Source organism: Rhinopithecus roxellana, chromosome 21 (assembly GCF_007565055.1).
Source record: "Rhinopithecus roxellana isolate Shanxi Qingling chromosome 21, ASM756505v1, whole genome shotgun sequence".
Lineage (NCBI taxonomy): Eukaryota > Metazoa > Chordata > Mammalia > Primates > Cercopithecidae > Rhinopithecus > Rhinopithecus roxellana.
In genome coordinates, this window is record NC_044569.1 from 41,156,579 (window position 1) to 41,168,166 (window position 11,588).

Genomic DNA, 11,588 nt, shown 5'->3' on the forward strand with positions numbered 1-11,588 from the left:
TTGTAAACCAGTCAATATATAAACTTACATGTTTCTGTTTAAAGACATATTATTTAACATACATATTAGTCCATCCTCGCACTGCTATAAAGAATGGTCCAAAACTGGGTAATTTAGAAAGGAAAGAGTTTTAATTCACTCACAGTTTCACATGCCTGGTGAGGCCTAGGAAAGTTACAATCATAGCAAAAGGCAAAGGGGAAGCAAGGCACTTTCTTCACAAGGTGGTGGGAGGGAGAAAGAGTGAATGAGTCAAGGGGGAAGAGGCCCTTATGAAACCATCAGATCTCATGGAACTCACTCACTATCATGAGAACAGCATGTGGGAACCGCCCCTATGATTCAATTACCTCCACCTGTTCTCTCCCTTGACACATAGGGACTATGGGGATTACAATTCAAGATGAGATTTTGGGTGGGGACACAGCCAAACCTTATCAATATATATTGTTGATTTATTAACATCAAACTCACAAATGAAGGCACTATATCTCACGGTATGCCCAAAAGAAGTTTCTCTAGCACTGGTGTTTTCTCCATAACGCACATCACAGTCTTCTTGCACTTTACAGTACAAGAATTGAAACAAGAAAGTAGAGTGCTGATTTGTTCAACCTCAGCTGGGAAGACATGCCTCAGGCAACTAAAATTTTTTGCTACTATGTGCATATCCGCAAATAACAGTGAAAGTGTCACAGTATTGACTTTGAGGTTTCAAAATTTTAGCAAGTAGACAAATTTGCAAATATGGAATCTTCCAACAAAGATTAACTGTATATACTAATTTTCTGCAAGACTTGGCCTACAGATGTCCTTTGTTGGTTTTAATAATGATTATCCAGAGTATGCTAAAAATTGGTAACATTTTTGGCATATAATATTTTAAAATTGAGGAATTTAATATTTTTAAGTGCTGTATTTCAGTTGCTCTCTGAAATTTAGAAGATATGGCAAAAATGAGGCACGAGCTCCTGCATGGCAGTAATGGTCCACAAGACCCAAATGGTGGCTGAACTCCTTAGAGAGACAGGACCTGTGCTTTTCAGTTTTATGTCTTGAAACACTTGCCTGCTGCATTAATTTACGTTGACCAATGTTGGAATTGAATTGGAGACACCTGCTTTAAAGTCCTCTAGCAGTCTTGTTTTACTCAGTAGCAAATAACCCATACCTCAAATCCCAAATCCTAATTGTCTTAGAATCTCCCAGGAGTTGCCAGGTCCCTGAAGATTCAGGTGCTAATGACTTAGAAAGTAAAACTCTTCCACTGAACCATTGTCCTTTTCTGTCTCTCCAAAAAAGACTTAATTTGTTAGGGAATTTTGAGTCTAAGACTATTGCCTAAAAAACACTTTCCGGTTTACAACTTCAGTTTTGTAAGTTTACAACTTACAAAAGGAGTTGCTTAACCTTCCATAATTTAATGAGTTGACATAATTTTGAATACATTTAGTTATGCTTTTAATAAAACCCAGTCTTCCTTTTTTTTTTTTTTTTTTTGAGACAGAACCTTGCTCTGTCACCCAGAGTAGCTGGGACTACAGGCACATGTCACCATGTACGCATATATGGCTTCTTTTATTTATTTATTTATTTATTTATTTATTTATTTATTTATTTATTTATTTATTTGAAGCAGGGTCCCACTATATTACCTGGGCTGGTCTTGAACTTCTGGGCTTAAGTGATCCTTCCACCTGGACCTCCCAAAGTGTTGAGATTACAGGCATGAGCCACCACGCCTAGCTAAAATCCAGTCTTGAAGAGCAGATTTTTCCAAACTTTGTAATTCGAATCCCAGATAGTCCTCTTCCGGATTTAGGTTATTTCAAAAACTAGCTGCACCTTTTTGTCCTATGAATATCTAATTCCTTGCACTTTAATTTCAACATATGAGCGGTCGTTGCAAAGGTGGGCTTTCAGTTCAGTTCTAGAGTAATGATTGTATCAAAGGGTCACTGAATCTTCACCTTACGTCTAAAATAGAACATGATGCTTTCTAAAATGTACACCTTATAAAGCTAAATCAAGTGGTTAATCTGGGTATAGTGACCATTCCAGAGAAAAATAAGTCCAAACAAACAAACACCTTGAGTAATAATTTTTCACAGGTTTCCACTTTTTAAGGGAAAGCATTTTAACAAAAATTTTCCTAACATCCATCTTACCAGAGATTTACACAAAGCACTATTTTTTTTAAAGTACTTTAAGTTCTGGGATACATGTGCAGAACGTGCAGGTTTGTTACATAGGTATACACGTGCCATGGTGGTGTGCTGCACCCATCAACCTGTCATCTACATGAGGTATTTCTCCTAATGCTCTCCCTCCCCTAGCCCCCACCCCCCAACAAGCCCTGGTGTGTGAAGTTCCCCTCCCTGTGTCCATGTGTTCTCATTGTTCAATTCCCACTTATGAGTGAGAACATGTGGTGTTTGGTTTTCTGTTCCTGTGTTAGTTTGCTGTGAATGATGGTTTCCAACTTCATCCAGGTCCCTGCAAAGGACGTGAACTCATCTTTTTGTATGGCCGCATAGTATTCCATGGTGTGTATGTGCCACATTTTCTTGATCCAGTCTATCATTGATGGGCATTTGGGTTGGTTCCAAGTCTTTGCTATTGTGAACAATGCCACAATAAACATACGTGACAAAGCACTATTTTAACAAAACGACTATCTTCTTTCTTCAATACCTGTTTTCAATGTTACGATGTTCTCTTCTTTACTTCCCCCCTTTACAAGTGGTAACAGAAACTACCTCAAAGTCCTACTATCCAATGTGCAAATATTCCTGAGTCTCACTTCTCTGAATGTCATCATATTAACATTACGTTTTTAAAATGTAATATGGTTGAATGTTTATCTATCTCTTCTACTATATTAGGAATTATTTTAAGACGGAAACTAGGTCTTGAGAATCCCTTGTATCCTTAGGAACAAGCTCATGGCTGGTACTCAATATATATTGACGTTGAATGTTCACTTGCACAGGTTATTGTCAATGTAACACTTGTATGAGCTCAATATAGAAATTTTCAACATTGACAAGTCCCTTCAATGTATGAGGTAGTGATGTAGATTATTTAGATTAAGTGATGTCAACTGGAAGACTTGGATTGAAGAAGCTTAAAACTTTTGCTCTTCAGGCAGTTAATCTTCAAGATTGATGGAATCTTATTTTTAGATCATGAAAAAATATATAGGCAACTGCTTTAATAGTTATTAATGGCAACTGTCAGGCATACGACCATTGACTGAAGATGAGTCAGACGGGCCATAAAAAACATCTGAGTCCTGAATACAAACAGGAGAGAAAAGGTTCTATAATTGTTTATGGGTTCACCAAAGAGGGTCTGCTAATTAAATATTGGAGTATTTACCTGAAACAGCCATCATGGGAAGCTAATGACCTTGTTCAAAGGATGCAAACAAGTTATCACCTGTTCTATCAGTCAATAATACTTAAACAAGCAATTTCCATCACTGTAGGAACGCACAAGTAATTCAGAAGCCACCAGATTTTAATTAGCTTCAAAGCCTACATACTGGGTGGTAAAGTTTAGCCATCCACCTTTTTGTCATATAAAAGTCAGTTTAAAATACAAAATATGGTGTCAAATTCTGCATGTCTCTGTACATCATTCAACCAATGTAGAATAGGAAGAACAGAAAGAAGCAGAAGAAAGAGATGGTCTGTTTTGCTAGCATTATAATGCACTCCAGGAAGAGCAGGAAAAAACTAACTAAGGAATGAATAATTTAATCAACACCGCTCTTTACTTTCTAACTAATGGTCTTATCAGAAAGTACTAAACATGACACAGTATGAGAACACAGTGAGCAGGAGAGATCCCTCCACCCCACATGCTAGCTATGATGTATAAATACTGTGAAATATAAGGCTGTTTCTATAAAAATGTATTAAGTTTTAGGATAGAAAATTATACAATTATAAAGACAAGCATTTAACACTAACTTTATGAATAGTTGTTATTATTTTAAAATAAAATGATGTAGAATGCTTTATCATGAATTATTGTATTATTAAGAGAATAATTTTATCATTTTATTATAGGGAAAAAAGACAAAATTGGATGTCTGTCAGTGCCACTGGGAAGGGAAACCTAGAAGCTGTATTTCTCTTGGGAAACTTTTTCCAAAGCAAACTAAAAAATTAATTCTTGATTAAATTTCTTTCTCATTCATCCTAACATTATCAATAGAAGCCCTTCCAAAATAGTCACAAAATCATGAATAAAATTCCTTCACACAAGATTGAGTTTCTGTTTTTAGAAAGATTACTTTTATGTAGGAGTTTTATAAGAAGACTAAGATATTTTCTAAACATTTAAATGCTAGCACTCAATAGAACTTGATTAAGTAATAACCAAACTACTAAAGGGTAATAGTTACATCAACACGTATTTCTTTCTCTCTCCCTCCCTCCCTCTCTCTTCTTTTCTTTTCTTTCTTTCTCTCTTTCTTTCCCTTTCATTATGTTTTTAAACAGTTTTATTATGGTCTAATTCACATACAATACACTGTACATATTTGAAGGTCATAGTTTAACAGTGTGTAACATGTATACACTAGTAAACTCATCACCACCATCAAGATAATGAACACATTCATCGCCATTGTCAATCAAATAATCTCACGATTCATAAATTTGGAGAGGAGAGCTTTATTTCCCATAAAGGGTTGCAGCATGTAGGCTGGCCATCCTGACAGCTGGAAAGCAGAATCTATGCTGAATTTATGCTGGACAGGAATTTATGCTGGACAAGTTGGCCAAGTATACATATTCAGTAGGCTACAGGGGGAGCTATGAATATTCACAAAGACACGCATATTCACATGCATAATAAGCAAGCAAGCATGTTACATGCTTCCCATGTTCACTTTGGGATGGAGACTTAACATGTAAATGTATTATAATTAGTTTCTCTACCTCAAAGGAGAAAGAGGGACACAAAGGCATTCAGTGTACAGCCTCTGTGTACCAACTAGGACCAGTATATGGTCAATGGTGTCTTATCAGGGGAAAGTTACTGAAATCAGTCTCTTGTCCAATCAAAGTTGTAGTTATGGCTTGTGGAACAGGGGCATCAGTCTGTGTCTGGCGATAGGTGAGCCGCAATTGTTTCAATATTGCTTATCTCAAGGCCAGTGCAGTGCTTAGCTGCTACAGAAAAAGGAAAAACTCTGTGGCCCTTAGAACATAGTTTATTCTTTAAGTGTAGAGGTGCATGACTTAACCCTTGCCTGGCATAGCCTTAGATCTTATTTATAATTGTTATCTTATTGCCTCAAAGACTCTGTTCTGTCAGTCTTATGTCTGTATTTTAACACCATCAAAATTTTCTTATTGACCTTTTGTGATGCCTCCTTCCCTCTCTTACTCTCTTCTCAGAAGCAGGCAACCACTGATCTTTCTGTCCCTGTATTAGCGTGTAATTTCAAAAGTTTTATGTAAATGGCATCAGATACTGTGTTTTTTTAATCTGACTTTTTCAGTTAGAAAAATTATTTTGAGATTCATCCTTGTTGTTGCAAATATCAATAATTCAGTCATTATTACTGAGTAATATTCCACTGTGTGTGTGTGTGTGTGTGTGTGTGTGTGTGTACAATTTGTTTAGCTAATCACCTGTTGGTGGGCATGTGGGTTGTTTCTAGTCTTTGGCTGTTATAAATAAAACTACTATGAACATCCTTGGCTTATGGGATCCTTAGGGGGTGCTGCTTTTCTAGCTGGAAACCTCTATGGCTGGCGGTACCTTTGCCAGAGATTTGCTCAGGCCCACTGAGCCCACTTGTCCTGGCAGGCTGTGTTTGGCTCATGCTACCAGCCTGGATGCCATGCCTCCAAAGAGACTGGAGTGGAGCAGTGACAGGTACATGAGCAAGAGAGCATGGGATCCGGGCACCGCACAGTCAGGCGTGCTGGCTGCTGCAGTGGGGTGGGCAGCTCCAGATCCCAACACACTGCGAGTCTGCTCTGGACCAGGCACACTGCAAGCAGCTTCCATGGTTGGCACCAGAGAATGCAGTGGTGCCCAGAAGCTTGGAGACTCCAGGAACCACAGGGCCCCAAAGGAGGAGTCACAGCCATGGCTCAGGGAGCTCCCAGGTCTGGGCTTCCCGAAGGATGGCAGCTCTTTTCTCCTCTCTTGCCTCCCGCTTGTTGCCCACAATGTGGCAAGCAAGGGATGTGTTTCAGCACTGTTTGTACAACAACTCTTTTAGCCTCACCATTTGGTGGGTCCCGGGTTCTTGTCCTGCGTCCAGGAAGAATGAGAGGGCTTTACTGAGCAGCTCAGAGGAGACCTGCAGTGAGCAGCTCCTTTCTGTAGTTAGGGTGCTCCAACCTGTGTTCAGCGTTCAGCAGAAAGGGTAGCTCCTCTCTGCTAGGCAGGTTGTCCCCATGAGTGTTGAGCTCTCAGCAGAGAGGGTAGCGCCTCTCTGCAACTGGTCATCCCATTGCTCCCTGTCCTCTCTTCATCCTCTGCTAGAGTCTGACTGAGCCCGGGAGGGTTTTATGGGCCTCTGAGGAAAGGAAGTGGGTGCTGATTGGTCCCTGGGCAGTCGTGGGTGGGCCTAGGGAAAAGCACAAGTTCCCCCTCTGGTTGGTGGGACTGGTGGCCCAGACCCCAGGCTTCAGGCCCTACCTGGTTTGAAGGTGGGGCTTCACCAGGGACTAACCCCCTTCTGCCCAGGAGTCTGCCTCCTGCCACCATTCATGGTGCCTAGACTGTTCATGCCACGGGGCACCTGCAGGCCAGTGCCAGGCTGTCCTCAGGCCCCCCTTGACCTCCCTCCCATGCTTGTTGGTGCCCAAACTCCAGAGGGGAGGGGGCGAGAAGGCAAGGGGTTGGTGTTTCAGCACTGTCCCAAGCTCCCACACACCCAGCCAGGCTGCATAAATGTTTACCCTGGCTCAGCCCCATCCTTGCTCCAAGACCAGAGCAGGCACTAGAAGCAGGGAGAGCCCAGGCAATGGGAGCAGACATCTCCAAGAATGCAGGGGTGAGTGGGGCTTCCTGGGCCCCCAGAGTGCAGAGATGCCTGGGTCTGCAGTCACAGCTGGGCAGTTATAGCTGCACCCAGGGTGGGCAGGACTGCTGCTTGCTCCCAGCACCCAAGACCACAGGGAGGCCCAGGTCCGCAGCCACGACTTGAGTTGCTGCCTGTCCCCGGCTCCTACCAGCTCCATGGAGCCTGGCACCACTCCAGGCCCATCTCCACGTTGGAGCCCCTCTCTGTCTGCCCCTTCGTGCCCAACTGCACTGCTCCCTCACCAGCAGGCGACTCGACCCAGCCCCATTGCGGCGGCCCCCAGAGTGGCAGGCTCCAGGGGCCTCCCAGGAGTGGGCTCCGGGAACTGTCTGCCTCCTCCCCACACCACCCCTGCAGCAGCTGCAGGCAAGAGTGACAATGTGAGGCCAGGGTCGAGAGTGGTGGAGGTTCCAGGCCTGGGAGCAGGTCCTGCCTAGCCGCACGGAGGTAGGGGCAGATGTCTCGGGGACACCAGGGCACAGGGGACGTGGGGCACAGGGCTCCCATGGCTCCCACAGCCGCTCCTGCTGCCGCTTCTGCCGACATGGATACTGTCCAACCTCCCGCTGCAGCCAGCGCAATGGGAGCAGTCGCTCCGGATGGCCCACTGCTGCCATCCCTTGTAAATGATATAATATTTGAGGGTAAATACTCAGGATTATAATGACTAAATCATATGTCAGGTGTCTGTCTAAATTTTACAGTCCTGTAAGCAGTGTGTGAGTTCCAATTACTCCACATTCTTACCAACACTTGGCATGCTCAGCCTTTTACACTTTAGCCATTTTAATAATTAAATTTAAATGTAATGAGTATTAGAATATAGTGATATTTCACTGGGATTTTCGTTGGCATTTCCATAACAACGAATAATGTGTTGTTTTCATTTATGTCATCCATATCTCATATTTGGAGAGTGACTGTTCAAGCTTTTTGCTCAATGTTATTGGTTATTCATTTTCTTATTCCTATGTTTTGAGAGTAATATATAACACAGACTACAAGCCCTTTAACAGTTATGTTTTTTAATTTTTTTTTTTTTTTTTTTTTTGAGACAGAATCTCACTCTGTTGCCAGGCTGGAGTGCAGTGGCATGATCTTGGCTGTCTGCAGCCTCCGCCTCCTGGGTTCAAGCGATTCTCCTGCCTCAGCCTCCTGAGTAGCTGGGACTATAGGCGCCCGCCACTACATCCAGCTAATTCTTGTATTTTTAATAGAGACGGGGTTTCACCACGTTGGTCAGGCTGATCTCAATCTCTTGACTTCGTGATCCACCTGCCTCGGCCTCCCAAACTGCTGGGATTACAGGTGTGAGCTACCGCACCCAGTCAAATATTTTCTCTTAGTCTCTCTTTTGAAGAACAAATGCTTTTAACTTTGATGAAGTCCGGTTTTCATCATCTTCCTTCCTAAATTGTGCTTTTAGTGTCATATCTGAGAAGTATTTGCCTAATTCAAAGTCATTCATATTTTTCCCCTATGCTTTCTTAAGGAAGTTTTATAGTATGAGGTTTTAATTGTAGGTATATGGTCAATTTTTTCATTGTGGTAAAATATACATAATATGAAATGTATCATTTTTATTATTTTTAAGTATATAATTCAGTGGTGTTAGGTACATTAACATTGCTGTGCAACTATCACCATTATGTACCTCCAGAACATTTTTGTTTTGTTTGTTTGTTTGTTTGTTTGTTTGTTTGTTTGTTTGTTTTGGAGAGACAGGATCTCTCTCTCTCTCTGTCTCCCAGGCTGGAATGTGGTAGTGTAATCATAGCTCACTGTAACTTTGAACTCCTGGCCCCAGGTGATCCTCCCACCTTGGCCTCCCAAAATACAGTGATTGGTGGTATAAGCCACTGCTCCCAGACTCCAGAACATTTTGATCTTCCCAAACTAAAACTTTACACTCATTAAGCAATAATTCTTCATTACTCCCACTCGCAAGTCCCTGTTAACCACTATCATACTTTCTGTCTCTATAAATTTTACAATTCTAGGTACTGCATATGTCTTGGTGTTTGGGCTAATATAACAAAATACTATAAACTGAGTAGATAATAAACAACATAAATTTATTTGTCACAGTTCTGGAGCCTTGGAAGTCCAAGATTAAGGCACTGACAGATTTGATGTCTGGTGAGGGCCTATTCCCTGGTTTAGGAGATGGTGCCTTCTAGCTCTGTCCTCACATGGTGGAAGGAGCAAATAAGCATCCCTGAGCCTTTTTTCTAAGTGCACTAAACCCATTTATGAAGGCTTTACCTTCATTACTCACTTTCCAAAAGGCCCCTTCTCCTAATACCGTCACCTTGGGGGTTACTATTTCAACATATAAATTTGGAAGGTGAGGGACACAAGCATTCAGATCATAGTATCATATAAACGGAAATGTACAATATTTACTTTTTTCTGTGTGGTTTATTTCACTTTGCATATGTTTTTAAGGTTTATTCATGTGGTGTGTATAGGAATTTCTACACTATGTTTTGTTTATCCATTCATTCATGGATGGACACTTAGGTCATATCCGCCCTTTGGCTATTGCAAATTATGCTGCTATAAAAAACATTAGTGTACAAAACTTGTTGAAGTTACTGTTTTCAATTCCTTGGGGGTATATACCTCAAAGTGAAACTGCTGTTCATAAGGTAATTCTATGTTTAATTTTTTTGAGAAACTGCCAGACTTTTTTCCACAATGACTGCACAATTTTACAATCTCATTGGCAATGCACACAGGTTCCAGTTTCTCCACATCCTCACCAATACTTCTTATTTTCCATCTTTTTAATATTAATCATCCAAATGGATAGTATCTCATGGTTTTCGTTTGTATTTCCCTGATGATTAGTGATGCTGAGCAACTTTTCATGTACTTATCAGCCATCTGGCTATCTTATTTGGTGAAATGTCAATTCAAGTCCTTTGTCCATCTTTGAATCAACTTTTTTAAAATTTTTTTGTTATTGAGTTGTAGGAGTACTTTTATTCTACACATTAGCCCCTTATCAGATATAATTTGCAAATCTTCTCCCATTCTGTGGGTTGTCTTCCTTCTGATGATAGTGTTCTTAGATGCACAAAAGTTTTAAATTTTGGTGAAACTATCTATCTTTTCTTTTGTTGCCTGTGCTTTTGGTGTTGTATCTGAGAAATCATTGCCAAATCCAGTATCATGAAGATTTTCTTCTGTTTTCTTCTAAGAGTTTTAGAGTTTTAGCTTTTATGTTTATGTCTTTCATCCACTTTGAGTTATACTGATTTATTTTCAAATGTTAAACTAATCTTGCAATCCTGGATAAAACCCACTTGCTCATGATATATTATTTATATAATGTTGGATTTTATTTGCTAAACTTCTATTAGGAAACTTTGCATCTATGTTTATGAGAAAATTTTCTCCATAATTTTTCTTATATATCTCTTCATGGTTTGGGTATCAGGATAATTGTGGCCTTATGGAATAAGTTGGGAAGTGTTCTATCCTCTGGAATCATGTGGAGGACTTTGGGTAGTACTGCTATTGTTAAATGTTTGGTTTACCAGTGAAACTCTCAAACTTAGAGGTTGGTTTTGTGGAAAGAATCTTAACTACAAATTTAATTTTGTTAATAGATACAGAGCAAATCAGGTGTTTTTTCTTTAATTTCAAGTTTGCACATTTCATCAAAATTGTTTAATTGAATTGACTGGCAAATAGTTGTCATAATATTCCTTTATTATCCTTTTAATATCTGTAGAATCTGTGCTGTGCCTCTGCTCTCATTCCTTATGTTAGTAGTTTTGTCTTCTCCCTCTCTTTTTTCTCTCTCTGCATCTCTTTCTCTCCCTCTTTCACCTTACATCCTTATCTCTCTCTTTGTATCTATATCTATCTGTGTCTCTTTTGCCCAATCAGTCTTGCTAGTTTTATCAATTTTATTGAACTCAGAAAATCAGCCTTTGGTTACGTTGATTTTCTGTTTCTTTTTCCTGTTTTATATTTCATTGATTTCTGCTCTGATTTTTTTCTCCTTTTGCTTGCTTTTGGTTTCATTTACTCTTCTCAGTTTCTTCAGATGGAAGCTGAAGTCCTCGATTGTTCTTTTTTGTTTGTTCTTCCTGAATTTCTGTGGGTTTTGTCTACTTATCTTTATTTGTTCTACTTACACACACCTATGTTACTAAATATATGCAATGTCAAAACTGACTTAGAATGCAACATTTGCCCTTCCTTCTTAATCTAGAAATAACTTCATTTTTTTTTAAGTTTTGAATATTTTCTAGGAGTTTTCTTGGGTGAAGGGGATGTTATAAACAGATAATAAACATGATCCACTCATCCCAAATTCTCAAAAACCTTTAAATTTTTCTTTGTCTATGTAGAGGTAGCAATAAAGGTAAGGCATTACTCTTAATCTCTTTCCTAACACCGTTTCTTACATAGTTCTCAGACTTCTTTAAGTTGATTTTCTTATGACTTTGAGTGGAGGTTATCGATCCCTCCTCACCCTTTATTCTTTCTCTCTTTCTCTGGACTCCTGTGC